Source organism: Gallinula chloropus (genome assembly GCF_964237585.1).
Source record: "Gallinula chloropus genome assembly, chromosome: 1".
In the NCBI taxonomy this organism is placed as follows: domain Eukaryota; kingdom Metazoa; phylum Chordata; class Aves; order Gruiformes; family Rallidae; genus Gallinula; species Gallinula chloropus.
Window position 1 is genome coordinate 30,784,502 of NC_140085.1, and position 24,476 is coordinate 30,808,977.

Here is a 24,476-nt window from a genome sequence, read left to right on the forward strand (position 1 = left end):
TTACCCCAGTTTTGTGATTTTCAGCAGACCTGTATTTCCCATGCTAACAGGGGTAACGTACTTTGTTGCTACCGTTTCTTCAAACTTCTTTGGATGAAGTGCTCAGAGGAAGCTTTCACACAGTCTGGATTTACTAATTGGAAAAAGACTTGACACAAATCTGAACGGCACCATGTTTCCCCATGTCATCATGGAGCCGTTGATACTCTTCAAAAGACCACAAGGAATGGTGGTGACATGCTTCATTTTCAGAACTCTCAGAAGAAGGGAGAAAACAGGAAGATTCTAATAAAAATGCTAAGTACAATATATTATCTTGCCAACAAGAACTTGTCCTATGAAGCCATTATTCAGAACAAGATGAAAATATGAAGAATTTGACCACAGCTTTTTTCAACTGCTTTTCCTGAAGTCAAAATATGGTCCCATGACTTTTAAATGGTTGAGAAAGAGTCAAGTCAAATTCACAGATTCTGCTGTGCTGCTTGAGTAGTAAAGGGTATTTCTAGGAAGTTTCTAGCAATGTTGCATGCTGCTGTGGTAAATAAAAATCTGACTTATTCAAGGAAAGGAGTTGTATCTGAAGCATGTAGGTGACATAAATGCTTGTGATGGGTTTACTAAAAGACAGCCTGTACACTGGACAGACATAATTGCATCTGCAATTAGAGTCATCTCCAAATCTGAATATTGACTACTACTGTGGATCATGTTATGCTGGTTTTGTTTGGCAATCTGAAATCAGTAAGAAGAACCACAACTCATGAATACATGTTATCATGGGCGAGCCATGACCTTGCAAACCATGAAGTATGTAATGTGATGTGAAACTAGAGCTTAATGAGGGTTGATACAGAAACTCAGATGGGAAAAGGCAAAGGAACTGATACTGGTAGAATTTACATAACTGGTAATTTTACGTAACTATTGAGTAGAAAATTAATGGATCCTGTATTGCAGTCACAGAAGCTCTATAGCCTGGAAAATAACTTTTACTTCGGTCCATGCATCAGGCACTATTTATTCTAGAAAAAAATCTATAAAAAAGGTGGGGGTGAAATGATTGGTTGAATTCTAAAGGTGACTAAAATTTCCAGAAAGATATTGAAAATGAAGGGGACCCCAAACACCCCCATTAAGAAAAGAAACTTTACAGGCTCAGCAACTCAGAAATAATGAACTGTAATCAATATTCAACCAAGATGTGTCCATAAAGCTTATATACTTATTTAAAATGTTGGGGTCCTCAAAATAACTTGAACTTTAAAATAAATATGTGTTCAACAAGTTATGTTTCATATTTCAATCAAGATGAATTTATTTTCTTTTGCTTCCCCTCTTGCAAAATGGCTAGAGACTTCCCAAAAGATAAATGGAGATATTACAGATACAGTCCAAAGTTTGTGCCCTTGAGACACTAAGTTCCAGAGACACTGAAGCAGGATGAAATAAAGATAAGAAGTTAAAACTTAATTCCTAGATTACAATAAATCCCTGCATCAGCACAATTGTTTAGAAGAGACTCTACCATTAATTAATACAATTTAAATATTTTTCCCTATTTATTTTAACTTTACTTTATATAGATATGTTCTACATTTAGCCAAAATGTATACCATCTGTTTTCTGAAATGACACAGTTGATAAAAATTAGTTTGGTGGGACCCACGCTGCAAAGGACAATTGTAGTGCTCAGCATGGAAGGAAAAGGTGGTTTCAGTTTAGAGTAGGACAGTCATGGCTCAATTACTCCATGATTTTTTAAGTCTACCCGGACAAAACTGATGACCTACAGCTTACAGCTGCTGTGGGAGAATTGTTTTCAAGAAATGACACTATCAATCATGTGCTAGAACTTTTTTTTTATATTTACAACTCATGGGTTTTATTAATACTGAAAAGAGTAGTTTCAAATGTTTTTTTAATATGAATATATATGAAAAAGTAAATAATCTTATTCTGTGTCATGCTCCATCTTTCCTTTATAAATAGAATCCCTAAATATTGATGAAGAGACTAAACGTGTTACCCCAGTCCTGGTGTCCTGCAGTTGTGTGTGGAAATGCAACGTGAAACTAAAGAGATGAAAAAGGTTTTCTCCTTTGTGTGGCTCTCATTCAGATCTTCTTAGTCAAGATTATTGGGCCATACTGTTAAATGTACATTTCATGAGAAACAAGTGTTTTAAATGTTTATACTCGACTATTTCTTGGTTTCACAGGCGAATTGAAAAAAAATATTTGGAACAATATGAATATGGCCCTATGAGCCCCAAGCAGTAGGACCTCTCACAAGGCTATTGGTAAAAAGGGAAGCTGATTTTGATTTTTGCTATTCAAATAAAATTAGAAATGTTTTGGGGAAAAATAAAGATAAAAAGAAAGCCACAATAGATAATGGCATGTGCACTGGGTTTGTAAAGTGCTTTCTTTTTACCAGGATGTTATCTGCCACATGAGTAAAGAGTTGTGAGTACAAACTTTACTTTTATGTGCAATAAGTCAATTGATTTGTACCATTTCTTCAGCTTGCACAATTGTTCCACATCAGAGAAAATACATCCGTCTCCAGTTGGGCAGTAACTGCAGCCAGCACCTCTCTCATTCCAATCACATACCTTTTTTTAGGCAATATATTACATACAAAGAAACCATTGTACTTTCAGTCCTGCCAAATGTGATACAGCTTACAGGAGACAAAAGAGCAGAATGGTTCCTTTTAATAGATCTTGAACCTCCAAGTAAATATATTGAGGTTGCTCAAGCGCTAACCTCTGAAAACTGAACCCTGCAGCTTTGATTGTAGTAGCTCAAACAAACCAAACTCTGCAGGGCTTGCCCAGTGGTAATTGCAATAAACAACATACAAGAGCTCCCAAATATTGCTCAACCGATCACAGCGTTGGCCACCCGCCAGACATCTGATGGCCACTTCTGATCTGCATACGACACACGGCGCGGAACCACCCCGCGGCCAGTGGGGAGGGATGGCGGTGGCCCAAGGGAACAGGGTGGTTTTCCTCAGCAAAGGGAAGGCGCTGAGGGAATTGTGGACATCTGTGGATCACATTTGGCCTCTGTTTCTTCCCTGGTGCTTACACATCATAAGTCAAGGAATAATACGTACACAAGTTGTGGAGAGTAGTAATACAACAGAGCTCAACCCTTGTAGCCAAAATAAGGAAGACTAACAGCACTTTGCATTGAGTGGTGCTACGTGTAGCAACAGGGAGCCTTATATTTAGAGCAAAATAGTGTGAGGAGAAGGTGGTACTTGGAGAAGAAACCCATTTGTGTAGGTAAAGGCCTGGACAACAAAGCTGGTGAAGGGTCTGGATCATAAGTCTTATGAGGACTGGCTGAGGGAACTGGGACTGTTTAGCCTGGAGAAGAGGAGGCTCAGAGGAGACTTTATTGCTCTCTACAACTACCTGAAAGGAGGGTGTGGTGAGCTGGGGGTCAGCCTCTTCTCGCAGATTAGTAGTGATGGGACAAGAGGGTATGGCTGCAAGTTGCACCAGGGGAGGTTCAGGTTAGAACTTAGGAGAAATTTCTTCTTAGAAAGAGTGGTTGGGCATTGGAATGGACTGCCCAGGGAGGTGATGGTGTCACTGTCCCTCGGGGTGTTCAGGAAAAGGCTGGACTAAGTCCTTAGGGACATTGTTTAGTTAGTAATATAGGTGGTAGAGGGACAGTTGAACTAGATGATCTTAGGGATCTTGTCCAGTGTTAATGATTCTGTGACTGGAGTCACTGACAAAACTACCCCTGCTCCATCTTAGAAGGATGGTTTCACCAGTTGTGAACGGAGGTTTTTGCAGGTAGTAAGCCTGTGCGTTATCACGGCAGAGCCCTGGTTAAAGCACTGGGTGGTGAAGGGGGTAACTCTCAGCAGAGGGATCAATGTGCCACTTCCCAGGTACCTGGAAGCAATTGCCCTGATTCCTCTGCTCCATGCTGCGCTCCACTGCCTTCCCTATAAAATGTATTTGAGCACATAAAGCTGACCTCCACATGTGGAGAAAGGTTCTGAGGAGAAAAAAAAAGCTGAGTTTTCTTTCAGAATTGCCAATATGGGCAATATCACTTATTTGTAGTTATTACTCTGGTTGACAGGAGGCATGGGGGAAATAACACCAGCAGAAATACCGTACCTGATGAGAGAATCCTGGCTAGAAGGCAGTAACGAAGAGACCAGGCAATGACAGTATATAAATTAATCACGGGTGCATGACAGGATGCTTTGTGCAAAAAAGCAAATTGCTATTTTTGGACACGTTCCGAGGGAACCTGAGTAAATCAGTGACATAAAGCATTCCCCTTTTCACAGCTCAGGACTCAGACATGAGACCCTGGCTCGTGTTGGTGAGCACTTAGTCACACCAGCAGTCCCACTGACTCCGAGAACATAACTCATGTCTGTTTTGTTCTGGGCCCCTTGGTTCAGAAGAGCTAGTGATAAACCAGGGCAGCCTAAAATTCAGCAACACAATTGATAAAAAGGTCAGGGGCCATGACCTACAGGGAAAAAGCAGGTAGACTTTGCTCAGGCTGGAGAAGACGTGACAATGGGCATATGCCTTTTGTCAGGAGATGACGCAGGTGTTAGTGAATGATTAAAAAAAAAGCCTCTAGGAAAAAAAAATCCATGAAAGGGAGAAAAGAAGGTGCAATAATACCATTATAGTAAAACTCACGAGTGCAACTGTATGAAAAGGTCTTTAAAGATGTGTTCAGTCAGGCAAGAATAAGTATACCCTGAGAAATCACCAAGGTATATAGAGCTCCCCGTCCCCTGCCCCCCCCCCCCCCCCCCAAATAGGTGCTAAACAAAGCCAGACTTAATACTTAGATGTGAATATTAAACAAATAAAGCATTGAAGTAACAGTATTAAAAAGTGCTGCAAACTTATCCCCTCCAAAACCCAGGAGGTCACGCTGGAATGGTTCCCACACCAATTTTGCCATAATTAAAGGACACTCCAATCTCAAAAAAATGCCAAAGTAGATGTATAAATAAAACCCAGTAGAAATAAATGATTAAATGGCAACAGTGATCATAACATTTTAATCACAGAGAAAGAAAAAAACCCACCCCCCACATTTTAAGTGTTTCTTGCTATGAGAGGGAGACAAAACAAGCTAAATTACAGAAAGAGGTAATCAGACAATATTGAGCTCTTGGAAGATTACCAATATGCCACAGGGCTTGTGAGTGCAAAGCCTAAATGGTGGACAGGTTGATTCACAGGCCTGAATATAATCAGGTTACTTTCAAGCTGGACATGTACACTCACTGTGTCTTTAAAAGGTGCCCAGTATAAAAAAGGCACTGTTAGACTGAATCTTGTCACAGGACAGGAAAACCGTGAGTACTGTAAATAAGTTATAAGCCAGCAGGAGAAAGAGGTAGAAAAATCCAGTCTCAGGGTCATGCTTCTCCAGGCTGTCACGAGATAAATGGGGAAATTACTTATGCAAGGCACATAGCTGGAAATCACGTTTTAACTCCATAGCCAACTCAAGGCCTTCCAAGTGCAAGAAGATATTAAAAATGATGCCAGTGTTATTAACCTGATTCAGAGTCTCCAGATAAGTCTTTTCTAGCCAAGAAGACAGTATACCCAGCAGCAACATTTCTGTCTTTCCAAGACCGAGGACAAGACACCCCTAATGCAGCCAAAAAGCAGTAACATTCAGACATTCCTCCACAGCTTAGACTGAACTTGCAGTATCCACATGAAATACAAGACGAGCATTGTCAATATACTCTGCCTTGTATTTTATAATGATCTCCCCAGCTGACTGTACTTTGAAGAACACAGACAGCAGAGCTGACCTGTATTCGAGAGCCCTCAGTGACGAGTCCAAGCAACCATCACCAAGGAGTACATTCCGGCGCTCTGAAAGGACAGGAACCACCAGAGAGCAGCTTCAATTAAAACAGCAATATCCCTGGCTGCTGAAGCTACCATCCATGATCAGATACACCACTAGCAGCCAAGATGCCCAACACAAACAAGGTAGCTTGGAGATTTTCATAAGCAGTAAACAGTTACAGCTTCTCATGCATGGCATTGACTTTGAACCAACACCCCCTGAGGTGGAAGCATCACTACCCCTCTCAAAACAATTTGGTTTAAGTTGGGCTGCAGCTAGCAAGTACTCCACAAGAAGAGGTGATTTCTTAAGGACTGGGTGAAATGTCCATGTGTTTGAAAATAACTGGTGTTTTACCTTCAGCAAATAACATGCTAATAATGACCATATCTTTGCACTTGCCTTAAGTAGTTGTGATAGCGAGGAGAGGGTTACAGATGATTGTTCTGAGGGTATGAGAGTGTGAGAGCTGGCCCCAGCAAAAGCTGACCTGAGCTGAATATATAACAATATCCAGGGAAACCCCAAGCTCCTGGTCAAAAGAAAAAAAAACTTGCTAAAAGCCATATCACCTTTTCCAAAATGCACATTAACAAAGTATTCACAATACTTTATGGAAGGCAGATATAGAAGGTGATACACCGTGTAATACTATGGCCACTTTTTTTGTCCCAGCTTCAGTCACGTCTCCCAGCTTCAGTCACAGGTTCTCCCCCCCCCCCAACATATACCTGCAAAATCCAACAAATGATCAAATTCCAACATGCTCTTCAGCCATTTTCTCTCCAGGCTGCAATCCAAATGCTCCATATTCCCCCCTAAATGCTAATTGGTTCCCAGAAACTGAGAGGGAATGGGATATGGCATAGAGTTGATGAGTGAATAGTTTCCCTTACGAATGGATCACAGTTATTGATGAGCCACTTTCTTGGCTAGATGAATAAATTACATCCATTTGTTAGTAGATTTGTCAGCACTGGAAGAGGTTGTCCAGAGAAGCTGCAAAATGTTTGTAGTTAGAGGTTTTCAAGACCTAATGGGACAAAGCCCTGAGAAACCAGCATTGACCCAGCTTGGAGCAGGAGTTTGGACTAAATCACCTGCTGAGGTCCCTTCCAGTCTGACTTACTCAGTTCTGTGACTTGCACTAGTTACTAAAATAAATGGATCTGTTAGTCTGTAAGGCCATACTGAAAGATCCTGACCACAGCATTAAGAGGAATGGAGAGTATTTCCCTTGTAATGAATGAAGTGGCATTTCAGGGAAGATCTCAGAACCAGCAGCCTCCATACCACGAGTCAAAGCCTGATGGGCAGCCCCACAAATGCTCTCAAATAACATGGGTACAAAGCTTGCATTAAATCCACAGAAGACACCAGTTGCCACGCAGAGAATCTAAGTTATGCTGAAATTCCCTAAGGACTACACTCCAAAACCTCCAGCTCCCTGGGATGATCCAGGGAATTTTACAGTGGATCTTACAATCATTTCAACAGTAAAACTGTTGGGTTTTGCCTATCCCTCATCACAAAAATAAAAATAAAAATAAAAATCAAACACTGCTTGCCTTGAAGGATTGCAACCCCAAATGGCATGAGTCTACTTGCCTTTCCCATCCTCTGTGAGACCTCTAAACTGCCAGTGTGGTAAATGGGGAATTCTGAGACATTGTGAAGTGAGATGTGAGACATATGCAAATCAAAAAAAAATGTGGGTACACTGCAGTGCTATTTGTATAATACCATTAATTGTTTTTTACTTCAGCAAGCTTACAGACTTGATGAGATAATTGGAAAAAGTCAATTGATACAAGAAAATAATTGAATATTTTGATTGATTTTAACATTCCTTGCAAGAAATTTGAGAAAGAATACTGAACACTGCTCAGTTTCTTAAACAGATTTTTCTTTAATTTTTTGGCTTATAGACAAAATTCAAATTTCAAAATATTTTACCATAAGCATGAAACATTTTTAAACAAATGCATTTTCCATTAAAAATAATATGAAATGGGTGAAAACTCTGAGCAAAAAAAGAAGACTTAAATTTGACAAAAAACATTTTTTCATACCAACATATCAACACTTCCTTGGTGAGAATTCTTTGTGTCTGGAAGTTACTTCTGATATACACGGTGTAGGAGAGGGAAGAATGAAGCTCTGGTGTGTATAGCACTGTCAGACGTATTGGAATAACCTCAAAGGTCTATGAATGAAAATCCCAGTCAGACTGTCTCTCCAGGAAACAGTCCATTCAAGGTCTGGATTCCTTTCAGAGAATTTGCTAGCCATATATATTAACATTTATCAGTAAGCATTAAACAAGTCTTACAGGTATGTTACTGGCTGTTTGTTAATGACCAGTGCGAGACTTTTTCCAGGGTCACTGGCTCCCTGTTTGACTTTCATGAGAGCAGAGCCAGTCAATCTCTGGGGCATTATCATGCTTCATCTCTTGCAAAAGATGCAGATTTATCACTCGGCTCTCCAAGGGAGTTGCAGCACACTTGGATTGTAATGGTTACTTACTGACATCTAGGATTTTATGTGTGATAAGTTGCTGTTTGCATGTATGATTGGAAGCGATTTTTTGGGGGTTTTGTACCTAAGTTAATCTTTGATTTGTCACCTGAAGGCTGGTTTATTTTCCAGGTCCATTTGGAAATACATTTGGAGTCCAAAAATATTAAAGAATTCCTGAGTCTGGGTTCATTCCCCTAGGAATGAGCATTTCTAAGAGAAAGCAAACAAGCAGGAGACTGGAACGCTGTCCTGTCCCACATGCAGGGCTAGAGGCCAGGAATACCTCAGCTCCAGCTCTCCTATCCAGGTACTCGAACAAACCCCATCAGTACAAAGGAGTGCTGCCTACATATGCAGACGGGAGAGTAAGTGGGCAGAGACCCTTCTGACTCCTGATCACTGCGGACAGCAATCTAATTGCTTTCCTCGCTCTTCAGGGTGAGCAGGATGTATCTGTGCACTGATAGCATCTTCCCTTCAGTCTCCCTAAATAAACACGTTTCAGATTTGTTTGGTATAATGCTAATGCCAGCAAGTTTTTTTCAGTGCACCCTTTCCTCAGCGTCCTCCGCTGCAGCCGAGAGCTGGGATTAATCAGAGAAAATACTTTGTCAATGTCCAAAAGTCCACAGTATCCACTAGATCTTTTTCTTTTCTTAATCTATGCAAAAGAATAATTAGGGTTTCCATGATTTGAAATGAATTATTTATTGATTTCAATGTCTCACTGGTATCAGTTATTACAATGCTATGATAATCTAAAGAAAAGTCTGTATATTCAGCTGTGACAATTACAGAAGGGACCTTTCAAGGTCATCTAGTCCAACATCCCCTGCAGTAAGCAGGGACACCTTTAACTAGGTCAGGTTGCTCATAGTTTCATTAAGCTTGACCTCAAATGTGTCCAGGGATGGGGCCTCCACCTCCTCTCTGGGAAACATGTTCCAGTATCTCACCATCCTCAGAGTAAAGAACTTCTTTCTAATGATTAATATAAACATACTTTGCTCTAGTTTAAAACCATTGCCCTATGTCCTATCGCTACATGCCCGTAACCAGCCCCTCCCCAGCTTTTCTGCAGGCTGCTGTAAGGTCTCCCCGGAGCCTTCTCTTCTCCAGGCAGAACAAGCCCAACTCTCAGCCTGGCTTTGTAGGAAAGAGGCTCCAGCCCTCTGATCATCCTCATGGCTCTCCTCTGGACCCACTCCAAGAGGTCCATTCTTCCATCCCTGCCCTGCATTTGTTGGTAAAGAGCAGGAGAACTGCTGCAGTGCACCACACTGCCGAACATCTTCCCTAGCAATGGCCAAAAAAGGGTATTCCATGGCGTCATAAGAAATAAAACCTCTGCAGTTCCCGGCAGTGGCTAAAGGACGTCTTTATCTGCAAGTTTCATAGAACGGTTTGGGTTGGAAGGGACCTTTAAGGGTCATCTAGTCCAACCTCCCTACAATAAGCAGGAACATCTTAAACTAGATTGGGTTGCTCAGGTCCCCAACCAACCTGCCCTTGAATGTCCTTCTGGACAGTCAATAGGCTTCCATGGATTTGTTCTAACGTTATTTTTGACCAATGTGTACGTTCAGCCACCACAACAACCTTGCAGCAACAAGCTTCACATTTGTGTGAAGAGATTTACTTGGTTTAAATCTTGTTCTGTCCAGTCAGTTCATTGAAGGCTTCCTGGTTTTGTCTGTGGGGAGAAGCAATAAAACTTTCCCATCCTTCCCAACCCCACTCCCCCCTCCCCCCTTCTTTGTTTTTTCAGCCTGTCATATCTACCTTCCGCTGCATTTTTTCTAGTTAAAGACTCTCCATTTGTTTAGTCTTTTTTTGTATGTTTGCCATTCCATGCCTGCTTATCTGACATAATTTCTTTCTTGCAGTGCTTCTGTTTCTCACACACTGCTGTTGAGATGGGTGCACTGTCCTGCCAGTGCCTTCAGCATGGCACAGTGGCACAGCTCCTTAGCATCTCCTCTTGAGCAGTTCTCACCAACCCGCTTGTTCTCCTGACCACCAGCCAGTGAGGCTTGTTCCTTGTTTTCTTTGCAGATCAAGAAAAACTCAATATTTAGTGGCCCAGAAATGCACTTGATTTCGCTCCAGAATGCGTCTATCTGCCTCTTCTCCAATCACTAGAACCACCCAACAGGAAGCCACGTGCCTGTCAAGACAAGCAAGCCCAGAGCACACTTCATTAAACATATCAGAGCTAACCTGTGGATTTTTGCTTTATGGTTTCTACAACATTAACAAAATGAGCTGAAGGAACAGAACAGAACGGCCTGTGCAGGGTGAATCTCTGGCGGCAAGCGGCCTTTGCTTTTGCCGCGGTGCAAACAACGCAGGGCGGGCGGTGAAGCTTCAGAGAAGGCTGAGTTGCACGCAGTCACCTTTGGGCCAAACCTGGCCTCTGTGGCGCTCGCTACTGTATCTCATTTGTCTCTTGTCCTTGGAAATTCTATTAATCCTTGAAGCACCACAGAAAGTACAAAAGGTTTTCATTACACATTGGGAAGTGTATTTCCTTAAGAAGGTTTTTGGCATCCCGTGTAAGTAAATGAATCACTGGCTCCTCTGGCTGCTGCATAACTACTTATTGTTTTATTGAACAAGAGAGTAAAAAGTCACATAAAACCTTGCATACTATAAATGGCCAGGGTATAATTCAGACCTGTCCATGTGCACATTAATTTACGCATTGGTCTTTTTGGAAAAAATGTCAACTGAATAAATATAGCTTAGGCTGAGCACTTGAACCACGAATGACTTTTATTATTTTTTTGGTTAAATTCCACTCACCTTTCCCCCCATCCCCCTTTTTGGCTTGTGAGTTTTTCGAGTGTAGAATGAAACCATTTGCTAACAAGGGGAAAGAGAGCTAGGACTACAGAAAAAGCACATACCTTTTCCAAAGTCATTAAGAGCAACTTTTGGCACTTTCCATATATAGAACATAAAGCTTTATTAACCTAATCCTTAATCTCTAGGTTCTCTAACTGATTTATATGTTTACTTATGGCATTGTGTGTTTTCTCCTTCTGAAGAGCACAGTCAGGTCTCTTAAAATTTTTACGCGGGAGACCCTTTTTACATCAACAGAATGGTGTGAATTTCAAGCAAGTACTACAAGCTCCTTAATGCTTCAACATCCCTGGAGTCTTGGTTACACATGTATTTTTTGGAAAAGCCCAATTTCAGTTTCTTTCAAAGAAGTATATGTGTCCTACAGTTTGTCATGGACTTTCCCGGAGCCTCTCTGAGGGTCTGATCCCCTGTGCACCAGCTGTGAGGTGCTAAGTGCCTCCAGTGCCAGTGGATGTCCATGAGTCACTGTGAGAGGTGTTGAGTACCTGCAACTCCCTCTGAAGTTAATGGAAAGAACAGGTGCTCAGCATTTCTCCAGAGGGTGGCCAAGAGAGACGGGGAGTACGCTGACACTGGAAAAAAACTGCAAGCGGAGGCCCTGAAGGAAGGAAAATTAGCTCAGGTCCCCCCACATCCCATTTCTTCACAAGTCCTCCTGTTGAAGCAACAGGGAGTCTTTGTGCTATGGGAGGCTGCACTTCTGAAAACCAGGCTACCCTCAGGACTAGCATTTAAAGTGAGAGGGATTGAAAAGGTAGAGAGGTGCCTGCTGGGAGTCACCTCAGCGGGCAGGAGCATTGCCTGCATTGCGTCTCTGCACAGTGTGCCTCCAGGCTCCCCACAGAACAGCTTCCAGCAAGATATTCAGGAAGTTTAGAAGATATTTCAAATTAGAGGCTTATCTACAGATTTCTAATTGGCCAGAAAGCAAGGGAGAAGCTGACCGCAGTCTTCAGAAAGCCAACTCCCTCATACCGCCAGCCCAGCGCTGGTGGTTCAGGTGGCCCAGAGCACCTTGGAAGCACCAGCTCTCTCACTATGACCTGTTTCATGAAGAAGATACCTGTGGTTCCTTGTGTGGTGACCCACCAGTACTCTCTGCAAGGGATACGGACCCATTGCCTCTGTATAAAAGTGCTGACTCCCAAGAAATAACAAATGGAAAGAGCTAGGAGAAACAGAGCACACATTAAGTGTATTTACCAGCTGGTTGGAAATGAGGGAGAAATGGCAGCAGCCAAAATGAAAACGGTCACTTCAGGACCACAGCTGCACATCTGTGTCAAATTTGAAGGGCCAGCTTTGCAAAGCATGACCAAAGCATAGTGGGAAAAGCTCTTTATAGGATGGCTTCCTATAAAGATGCAGTAAGAACCAGGCAGTAGTTGTGTGCCAGGCCGTTTCTGGGTGGTGAAGTGGTGGTATACATACATATATTGCAGAGGCAATATATAAAAGCTGAACAGCCTATATAGCTTACTTGCTGCTCGTGTCCCATTAAAGGGAAGGAAGCACAGCCATCCATGCACTGTGCCGTTCCACATGTGTGCCATAGGCAGTTCTGCAATAGCGTTAAATTGGAGATGTAAATATGTGGAGAATGGATGCAAGGACTCCACATAAAAGGAGCCATACATCCCAAAATTTACTGTAGGAACTGAACTGTAAAAGGACTTTCTTTCCCCTTTTCCTCGACAAACTCAGTTGTGGCTGGGTAAAGCATAAACATCAACTTTTTTTTCAACTGATTACCAGGCCTAGAGTGTTTGGGAAGGTGCCTTTTGCCATATCTATATTTTAAAGATTTAAAGAATAAATAAGTACATTACATTGCAACCTCTGATGTGACACTTTGTAATTTTGAAAGATGCATGTAGTTACTTTACAAAAAAAAACCCAAACAAAACCCACAGCAACTTTTTATAGCTGCACAATTATGTTTATTGGCATTACAGTTATTTCTGTAGCTGTATTTTCTCAGATGTAGAATGCATTTACAATAACAATTTAAACTGCCTTTCATCTTATCTCCAATTTATCTTCTCTTTCCTGTATGTGGATGTACTAGAAAGGGAATAACAAAGCAGGAATGACTGAGGCTATGCTGATATGAAGCTTGGCTTATGTCACAAATGTAAAGACGTGCTCTCAATCTTTTATCTTTGCCACTAATATTTCTTGGATTTCTTTGCAACTGGTTTCAAATAAGCAGGAGAAACTTCTTTCCAGTGGCTAATCAGGAGAAATTGATTCACACCGTGCCCATTTGAGCTAAAGAAATCACCTTCCCAGAGGAATCTTGTTTTGAGGATGGGGGAAAGCCTACCTTAGAAGTGTCTCCTTCCAGCTGTGGGCTCTGGAAGGGATCTCCATGAAATAAAGTTTTCTTCCCTTTCTATTGCAGATCTCAAGCTAATTAATATGTTGATTTACAGTATCTTCCCTTCTGGGCTCTTTGATGAATTTGTAACTCTGTGTGTGAAAACTAAGTGCATGGCATCAACTACACCGGTGGCAAGTCTCCTTGTACTTGCAGCCATATTCAGATGTTGCAGGTGATGGTATTGTTTGCTTCTACCAAAAGAAATTCTTCAACAGAAGGTTTGCCTCTCCTCATAAAGGTTTGCATCAGCTTTTTTCACCTTCTTTTGTTCCCCCCCCTATACTTTCTATGTCTCTTTATTTCTGAGGTGCTGCATATCCTGAGATATTTTAAGTCTTTTATGACTCTTAGGTCAGTGAGGCACTTGTAGCTCCAGTGAGTGTCAATCACAATATTCCCCATGCCTTGCTCGTGACACATACACAAAGCTCTGGGGAGTCAGGTTCCACAGTTTACCAACACAAAGGCTAAGATTATACACCAAAACCCTTTCTGCCTTTAATCCAGGTCTGAGACAGGAAACTTTTCTGCCTGTTAAGAAGTACATATTCCATTTTTCCAGTGCTATACCTGACACGCTCCCACTTCCATGATGATACTGCAGTATTGTGAGCAATGGCAGTATCCGTGAAGGGGACAGTATTCCCCGTGGGCATTTCAAGTTCTTTCTCTGGTTTTACTTCAGCAAACAGAGTTTTCCCTCCATGCATCTCTGGAGCAACAAAACAGTCATCTTCCCCCCATATTTATTTATAAAAATGTTGGCTTCATTCAATCTAACCTTCTCCTTGCCTCTGCAAATAGCTGTAATGCTTTTCACCAGTTTTGAGTGTCAGCTGGAGTCCTGAACTACTCAGCGCCCTCCCCGGGTATCACGAGTGCTCTGGGCACTAAGTGCTGAAGCTGATAGCTCAGCTTGGCTTTAGGCAGCTACAAGGACAAAGGGAGAAGAAGGGAAAGATCATGTTTATTCTGTGTAACATTTGGCTAAATCAGCCTTGTGGAGGGGATGGAACTGGGAGGGAGAGCTGCTGGAGACATTTCTCATTTTTGTGCAGGTTAAGCCTAGAAAGATGCATCTGAGGGTAGGACATGATTGGAAGGAGTTACTATAATTTTTATTGATAATACAATGGTTTTGTTTCCCTTCTTGTAGAACAGAAAGAATGCCTCATCTTCATCAAGAATAATCCACTCACCTCACTGAGAAAAATGACTTAGATCTCTTCTTCGTGGTTTATTCCCTTGCAAACCCGATTATTGCCTTGCAAATCAGAGTATCTCCTCCCATTATCCCTTTAGTGACAGGCTAACAGTTACTACAAGTAGAGAAAACTCATCTTAGTCCAGCAGAGTTCAGTTGGAGAACAACTGGCTTAGATCTGCTCCTACTATTAAGGAAGGAATGCCTTTATTTGTATTAGCCATGATGATTAGTTCCGATTATCTCTGCAGAGTTTTAAATAAACAGGGACTTTAGTGTCTGATTAAAGAAATAATGAGCTCTGAGTTATGTGTTTCATGTGAGTGGAATTTAGGGAAATTCCAGATATGAACCAAACCCCAAGAAGACACAGTACTCCCCCTTTAGAAGGCACATAGGCAGTTTCTCCAGGACCTACCTAATCTTTCTCAGGTGGTGTAAACCAACACAGCTTTGGTGGCATCAGTGGAGCAATGCCAGTTTCCACCAAATGAAGCTCTGGCTCTGTTTTCCCTGCCTGCCCATAAGAATTTTGTGTACAAATGGGCTGTTGCCATAACTGTGCTTCCCAAAAAGGACACAGCAACGTGTCCACATGCGTTTTACTGCCACACTGTGAAGTATTTTACCTTCATGAGGAAAAGACTCTTTGACAAAGCTTCGCTGTTCTGTGATACTGAAGAGTTGATTCCATGCCCTTCCAGTTTTTTACTACCACCTGACTTTCCTTGCAGTCAACAGGAGACATGCAAGGCCAAACTTCAAGCCATAAAGAATTGGCAGCAGCCTTTCTGAACTTCCAAGAGCTTTGGATAAACAGAGGCAGATAGAGATTTCCTTTACTGCTAGCAGTCTACAGCAGAAAGGAGATTTTTGGGGATGATTGGAAGGACAGTGGCACAGCAAAGGAGTAGCTGCACTATGGCTGCTATCAAGATAGACTCAACCATGAAACTAAAGTTTTATTATTGACCACTAGAGATACTAAACCAACAGTACAAGGAGCTAAAGAAGTATGATAGTTATTTCCCCAAAGATTAGCTACCCATGTTGCTGTTGTAAGGGAGAAAAGGAAGCTTCAGGCTCTCTAAGAAAACCAGAAATGAATCATTAGAAGCAAGCAAACCTCAGGAATCTTGATCTAGAATTTGATATCTAATTTTTTTTCCTTTTTGTTGGAGTGTGCATTTGTGTGAGTGAAGCTAAGGAGATGTAGCTGCTAAGGTTCTTCTATTCCAAATTTATTGCAACAAAAGACCTATGAAATGTTTTAGTTAGTATATAATTTTAAATTTTAAATTGATTTTTCTTCATGTCAGAGTTGACAGACTGCAGAAAGTGTCTTCTCAGGAATGCAAATACAATTACATTTTGACATCCTGAGGAGCAGATTGGACCCTTTCTACTATGAGAAATGGAGGAGAAGGTAGGGGACCATGTGGGATGGTGAAGGGCCCAGAGGGTCAGAATTATTGCTGCTATGGTAGATGAAAAAGTTTTGGCAAGTTTTGTGGATATTTTCACCTAATAATATCAGGTCATAGAATCACAGAACATCCTGAGTTGGAAGAGACCCATAAGAATCATCAAGTCTATCTCTTGGCTCCAGACAAGGCCAGACAAGTCAGAGTGCATGACTGAGTGCATCATCCAGACACTTCTTGAACTCAACAGTGGTGCTGTGACCACTTCCCTGGGGAGCCTGTTCCAGTGCCTGACCACCCTGTCAGTAAAGAACCTCTTCCTAATACCCAACCTAAACCTCCCCTGTCACAGCCTCATACCCTTCCCTCAGGTTCTATCACTGGTCAGTAGAGCACCTGCCCCTTCACTCCCCCTCATCAGGAAGCCATTGACCTCAATGAAGTCTCCCCTCAGTCTCCTTTTTTTTTGCCTCATAGGGCAAATCCTATGAGGAGCAGCTGAGGGAGCTGGGGCTGTTTAGCTTCGAGAAGAGGAGGCTGAGGGGAGACCTCATCACCACCTACAACTACCTGAAGGGAGGTTGTAAAGAGGTGGGCAATGGTCTCTTCAGCCAGGTGTCAGGAGATAGAACAAGGGGAAATGGCACAAAGCTGTGCCAGGGCAGGTTTAGATTGGACATTAGAAAAAAAAAATACTGAAAGAGTTGTCAGGGCCTGGAACAGGCTTCCCAGGGAGGTGGTTGAGTCACCTTACCTGGATTTGTTCAAGAAAAGGGTAGAGTAGGTACTTAAGGATATGGTTTAGCTTAGTATGGGAATGATTGGACTTGATGATCTTCAAAGGTCTTTTCCAACCTTGTGATTCTGTGATTCTGTGATTCCTTTTCTCCAGGCTAAACAGACCAAGGGACTTCAGCGTCTCCACATAAGACTTTCCCTCCAGACCCTAGGTGATGGCCATTTTTACTTCCTCTCCACTTCAGTGCTACAAGCAGCTTCCCCATTTGTGCTGGGCTAACACAAGAGAAGCAGCACTCAAAACAAGGCACAGTGGGCTAGGAAGGAACACAATCAAAGATAATGTTCTTCTCATGAGAAGAAGAGGAAGTGTGATTATCTAAGATGAGGTGCATAGGACAGCCCTTGCAACATTCACCTTGCTTCCTGATTTCCTTAACCTAGGAGCAATGGTCCATCAGGGCAAGTAAGAGCAGTGAAAGCTCTTATTGCAGGATGTGAAGTGAAAAAATGTCACATCAACTCCTGTGGAGGATCACGCTATCTATTCCATACCTGTACAGCGAACTGTCCCCATGTGCTCCTGACTTCAGAAAGAAATCCATGACTTTCCCCTGCATTTAATCTTCAGAATGAAAACTCACACTCCTGGTAGCCCTTTAGGGGAGAGGGAAGCCATTTCACCCTTCATGCAGTGACCCCTTTCATGCTCAGGAGAAGTAGTTTGCTCTCCCAGTAGTGCCACAGTTCTTGTCAGAGATTACAGGCCTGTATCTCAACACCTCCTTTACTCTCTGTTGATGAAAGCCAACAGCAACCCATTATTTCTGCCTATTATCTGATGGGGCAGATAGATGCACTTATCATTTGTACAGTGGCATAGCTCCGCCCCTTCTGAAATACAATGTGGTTACTCGCTGGTAACTTATGTACTGCTCACACGAGCTGGAGCCTGGAAATCTAAGCACATCTAATAGGTCTTCTTCTAGGTGGGGACACAGGTCTCTTCTTTGTGTTTTGCTGTGGAACACAACCATTTGACATTCATAATGTGGATTTTGAAAGACAAATGAAAAGCCACAGTTTAGGATTAGCTTTCTCTTACTTTCCCAGGAGTAAGGAAGTCACTTTTCTTTAGCGCTGCAGAGTCGGCAACTACTGTCCTGGGTGGTGATAGAGTATGACAGCATCGAGATGCTGCTCCTTCCCTCCACTCCCTATCCTGTAGCCAAAGTCTGGCAGTCCTACTGCCTAGAGATTTGGAGAAAACCTGTGTTACGTGGGTGGAAGGACCAGTACGGTGAAGGCTGATCAAGGAATGGCTTGGGGCAGGAATCAGGGCATCTTTTTCTCCATGCCTCCCTCCTTCCCTGAGAAGAAAGCATGAGGCCAGAGTAGGGGTGAGAGGCTGAAGTGAGGACAGGCAGTCAGGGAGGGGGAGAGCAGAGGAAAAGGGGCCTGGCAGAAGGAGTGGGGTGAAGACCAGACAGAAACCAGAGAAAGCGAGGATTTCCATGTCGCCCTCTGACACACCAGTGCAGTTCATGAGAAAGGCAAGCTTTTGATAAGGAAAATATTTTATTTTCATTGTTAACTTAAACATTTGCAGACCTCTGAGATCAGAGAAATGCTTTAGGATGCAATCACATGCACAGACAGCCTTCACATTAAAGGCAGGAATAAGCACAGCAATATTACCCCAGTATTATTTTAGCCATGAGCGAACACAGCAGTCACCATACTGAGGGCTGGGGGATTACAGATGGGATCAAGAGGTAGCTCATAAGACAATCTTGTCCTTAAGAACAGTTTCACACCCTGTGAGAGCTTGAGCGCATCTGCAGGAGAGCAGCCCCCGCAGACCTCGCCGCTATACCTCCACCAGATGTCAGGGCCCATGGGCAGCATCTGGTGCTGCACAACTCCAAAACCAAGTCTACCAATATTATATGAAAATCCACATCACACACTGCACACAGTAAGTGAAAGCAGAGTGCCACAGGGGAGGTGCAACATCAAAAAGTGAGCTGCCAAAAAGTGTAATCTTCTTCAGGAAATTTATTGCCTGGAGGCCTCTGTGCTATTCCCACATGAAGATGTTTGCTGCTGATGGAGCCATGGTCCTGTTCCAGCTCACCCTGGGTGCAGCAAGCAGGGTCAGGGTGCTGGGACTCCCCATGAGTGGGCAGGGGTGCAGCAGACGATCTGTTGACTGGCCCAAGCATGTCTCAATGCACAAAGCACTTCTTATACCCAGCTCCAAGCAGCCCAGCCTTGTGCTAACAAGGGCTGAGAGCTCATTTAGCTCATTGAAATCTGTAGATCCCTAAACATTTTCCAGCAGGTGTGCAAACCCCTTCAGAAACGTCACACAGGTAGATAGCTGTGTGGTGCCTGTGAACTTGCTTTGCTTCATTGCTTTCTTCGCACTTCTCAGAAACCCTTGGCTTCCATGCTGAAAAACTACAGATTTCAGTTCCATGCAGCATTTAAGCTTTTAAATGTCTCCTCTTTGCTTCACTGACCATAATCAACCTGAGGAAATGCGGCTTGTACATAGAGGCAGGGGAGAGTTTCTTTGCTTCCCCTTCCAATTTCACGTGACAGAGGACATGCTCACTGTGCCACAGGGCCCGCTGTGGTGTTTTTAAGATGGGATTACCCTGCCAGATGGATAGACCTTGGCAGCAAGTGTGTGTCCATCGTCACGGCCAAACCACCCAGGTTGCTGGCCTCAGGGTAGTCTGTTGGGCTGTGCTTGCAGTGACGTGAAGGCTACAGGCTGGACTGGTCCTTGTACCACTGGGAGTGTAGGACCATGGCTGGGAGCAACCGTGAATAATCCTTTTGTCCCTTTTCCACCCTCTGCAACTCCTTCCCTGCCTCACACCAGCACACATACACACACACACACACATATATATATATCCTCAGGTGGCCAAGGACCAGGGTATAAATTTGCTTCCCCTCAGTCAAAACTTCCACTAATTTGATCATGGTTTTGCCAAGGAAGGAGTAAATATGGAGCAGGGACTTTGGGGATTTGAGCTACAACAGTGAGAGCTGGAGAAGCTGAGACTGAAGCAAATTTTTGAAGCAAGCAGTCCAGGCATCCTGGCTCCCTCCTATATGTACTTCGGGCCAAGCTTCCACCCCCTGCCTCAACGCCCCCACCCGCACAGAGCACAAATTATCAAGTGCCGGTGGGGGGCCGGGATGCTCACAACATCCTGAGTTTGACGAGGGCCAAGTCAGCTCTAGGTCAGGCCAAGCCGCAAGGGTTGAGAGCCAACTTTCTACTTACGACCCCGTACACCGTGCTGTGCACAGCTCTTGGTCCCAAACCTTGGCAATACACTTACAGAGCATACTCTTATTGAGGCAAGCTGGAAATTTCACACTTCTGAATGCAAAATAGGTCACTCCACACAATTCCCCCATTTGTGCAGGCGTATTTAGTGTTGGTGCCAGCATACACATATTTCCAGGTACAACCTATATCCCTATCTAGTGGAAATTCAGACGCTTCTTGTCTACTGCCTGAAAACTTGAGATTTGTCTTTTCCATATATAAGGTTTAATGTCCAGTCTAGGAGCAGTTTAAATACCCAGGGGACTGGGGTTAAAACCAGCTGAATGATCCCCAATGAAGTCTTAAAAATGAATTTCCTGTTCCCTCAGGTGGGGGAGTCCTTTCCCTGCAGCTGGTCCAATGAATCGGGCACCTTATTTCTCTCTCTCTCCTCATTTCCCCATTAGCTGGCGTGTAATAAGGCACCGCAGGCATCAAGCGTGATTTAAATCACCACTTCTACCCCTGCTTGATATGCATGTCTGTGTAAGGTTAGGGTTTTTTTCCCTTGGTCTCTTTTCTGTTTCAATTTATCTCTCTCACTTAGGAGTTTGCTGGTGAATACAATGACTTCAGACAGAGAGAGCTAAAGCTAATTTTCTTGTTCTATTTGAATGAATGGTTGCCAGCTCTTACAGGAGTTGGTTAGCCTTCTCATGTGGTTGTAATCTCTTAAACTCCCAGCCACAGAGCTCCTAATGCCTGTTGTATAAAATATCCACCTTTCATACATGGTTGTGTTTGTCCTTATTTAATTCTTTGTCTGTCTGTCTGTCTGTCTGTCTGTCTATCTAACTAAAATCATAGAATCATAGAATCATAGGGGTTGGAAGGGATCTCGAGAGATCATCGGGTCCAACTCCCCTGCCAAAGCAGCTCCCTAGCACATATTGCACAGATAGGTGTCTAGACGAGTCTTGAATGTCTCCAGAGCAGGAGACTCCACCACCTCCCTGGGCAGCCTGTCCCAGGGCTCTGTCACCCTCACTGTGGAAAAGTTCTTCTGCATGTTGGTGCGGAACTTCCTGTGCTGCAACTTGCAGCCATTGCCCCTTGTCCTGTCCCCACAGACCACTGAAAAGGGGCTGGCCGATTCCCCCTGCATCCCATACTTAAGATATTTATAAACATTAATAAGGTCCCCCCTTAGTCTTCTCTAGGCTGAACAGTCCCAGCTCACTCAGCCTTTCCTTATAGGGTAGATGCTCCAGGCCCTTAATCACCTTTGTAGCCATTCTCTGGACTCTCTCCAGGAGATCCCTGTCTTTTTTATATCAGGGAGCCCGGAACTGGACACAATACTCCAGGTGGGGCCTAACCAGGGCAAAGTAGAGGAGGAGGATCACCTCCTTCGACCTTCTGGCCACACTCCTCTGGATGCACCCCAGGATCCCATTGGCTCTCTTAGCCACCGAGGCACACTGCTGGCTCATGGCCAACCTGTCATCAACCAGGACCTCCAGGTCTTTCTTCACAGAGCTCTTCTCCAGCAGGTCACCCCTCAGCCTGTACTGATACGAACAGTTATTCCTTCCCAGGTGGGAACTCTACACTTGCTTTTGTTGAATCTCATCTGGTTTCTCCCTGCCCAGCTCTCCAGCCTGTCCAGGTCTTGCTGACTGGCAGCACAGTGTGTCAGCCACAAATGTGTTTTTCTGAGCATTCTAGTTCTCTGTGAAGGTAGTTTTTACTGTTCCCTTATGTCCTACCACCAAAGAGGAAGGGAAGGCTCCAATGCTGTGGGAGAAAAGTGAATCTCCTGCTGTAGGAAGCAGGCTTGATGTGGCCATGAGTTCATCTTGCCACATGCCCTGTGTTGGCCAAGGGAGCAATTGGAGAATGAGATCCTATTTTGATGCTAGCCTTCCTTCTCTGATGACATCTCCTAAGGATGGATGGCCATCAAGGAAGGACAGATGGTTAAATATGAGGCCAACACAATGTACAGCCTGTCTTTCCATCCCAGTAAGCTGTGCACCATTGTTATTCACAATAAACCTGGTGTCATCCAAAGCATTTTTGGCTTTGGTCATGACTAGTGTCTTTTGCGGCCCAGGAATGATTCAAGCCTGTTGCTGAATTTCATACATTTCCATAATGTAGAGTGGCTGATTTCTCTGCCTGCATACAGTTTCTGGAAAGTAAAGTGTTGAGTCCCAAGGATGGAAGTTCACAGTGCCCTTAAATCAGTGTGAGGCCATGCCGCTGTCAGAGTTGCACCCTGAGTCCCCACACCAGGGCCAGCCCTCTGCCAGCACCAGCCAGGCAGCTCAGCAGCTTAGGCTGGCCCGAAACGACAGTGAAACCACACACTGGGGTTTAAGTGCTGCTCTTACAGTCTCTCTGTAGGCAATTCTGACAGTCTGTCAGGGGGTTTCACACGAGATGTAGATCATTTGTTTATAGCCACATACTGCCTGTGGATCTGAGCCAGCCAGCGGGGTTTGCATTCACATTCAGTAAGGCATTTTCAGGTGAGGCATCAGCATTTCTCAGTGTGACTCCCTGTACGTGGTACACAGCTAGAGTGATCTAAAGGTCTTCCCAAATGCCTAAGACAATAGCCTCTGTAGAAAAGCCTGGCTCTATTTGGAGAAGCCAAATAATACCCTGATGCATAAAATGAAGCTGTCCCAATATTTATTTCTTATCAGCCATGATACAGATATTAAGAAAACATGATGTACAAATGTTCTGCCTGTGAAACACAGATGATTGCTGCCTCTCAGCTATGCCAGCTTTTGATTCACGGAGTGACAGCCACCTAATTTCACCGAGTCATCTGCGTGGTACTGGTATTGATACTGGTATCAGGAAGGACAGAGTTTCCATCATCACAGACTCTGTCATCTTTAGGTTTAGGTGACAGCTGAGAGATGGGCTTTGTGAATGTTTGAGATGTAAATGTTCAGTGGACTTAGGGTAAGAATTTCATATTCAAGTACTTCTGTGGATGTAACACCTAGAGCTATGAAGTTGTAAATCCAGCACAATTGACAACTGCACTTGGCACCTAGTTATAGTGTTGCAAATCAGATATGTACAATAAAGTAGCTATCATATCCCATGTATGATAGGGGGTTTATGCATCTTTTATGTATCTTAGAGTTTTAGCAACAGGGATCAAAAATCACCAGCATGAGGAAAAGCAATGGCTATCCACCACACCCTGTTTTCTGCACGATTCTGTCAAGCATAAATTGGCAAGACATTTCAATTTACTTACTGCCATTTCTCAGACATAAACATTCTGAATGGCTTCAAACAATCAAACCTTGCCATGGCACTGCAAATCTAAGCCACGGTAATGAAAAGCGCAAGGATTTTGCAAGCTGAACAGCATTTACATTGTTCAATGGGTAGAAGATACAGAGCAGGAATTAAAATTTGGTAAAGTAAAATTTGAAGGACAGCATGCTCCTCCTTTTAATATTTTATTGTTAACTTGAAGGCTTCAGGTTAATTTAATTTCCTTCCAGCATATGAATCAACAGATTGACTTTGCTAGATGCACAGTTCTGTTCCTCTGAATCCTAAAAGCATATTGTTTACACGACATAATCAGCAAATGAAAATGATCTTGTTCACGGAGGGTCCAGTTCCCACAAAATATCCACACCCTTCCTTGCTCATGAATTATGGATGTCTGGGGTCTGCGCTCTACCAGAAACTTGGCTGGGCTATGTAAAACCATTTTCTGGAGAGTGTGTTTTATTTTGAATGAGGCAAGCAGGCAAGAGGCCAGTAGGGTTTAAATGGATTCTTTATTTAAAACAAGTCACAAAACACAGCAGCTCCTACCATTTTGTTAGTCTCCCCTATTTCTCTCAGGATCCCTTTTCCAGGGTTCGGCTGGTGCAAGATCTTGAGTACGCTCTGGGTCTCTTAGGGTGCATCAGAGGGTGGCTGCTACCCTGGGCTGGTCACCACCTGAGAGCTGGTGGACAGGAGAACAAGGAGACTCTTGTGGCAGCCCCAGCCACCGAGTCACTGGATCCATTATCCTAACCCTAGCATGAGGAAGGGACATCCATCTTTCTGCTCCCTCTGCTTATGGGAATAATTCCTCCAGGTATAATTCGGAAATACTGTGAAGCTTTAA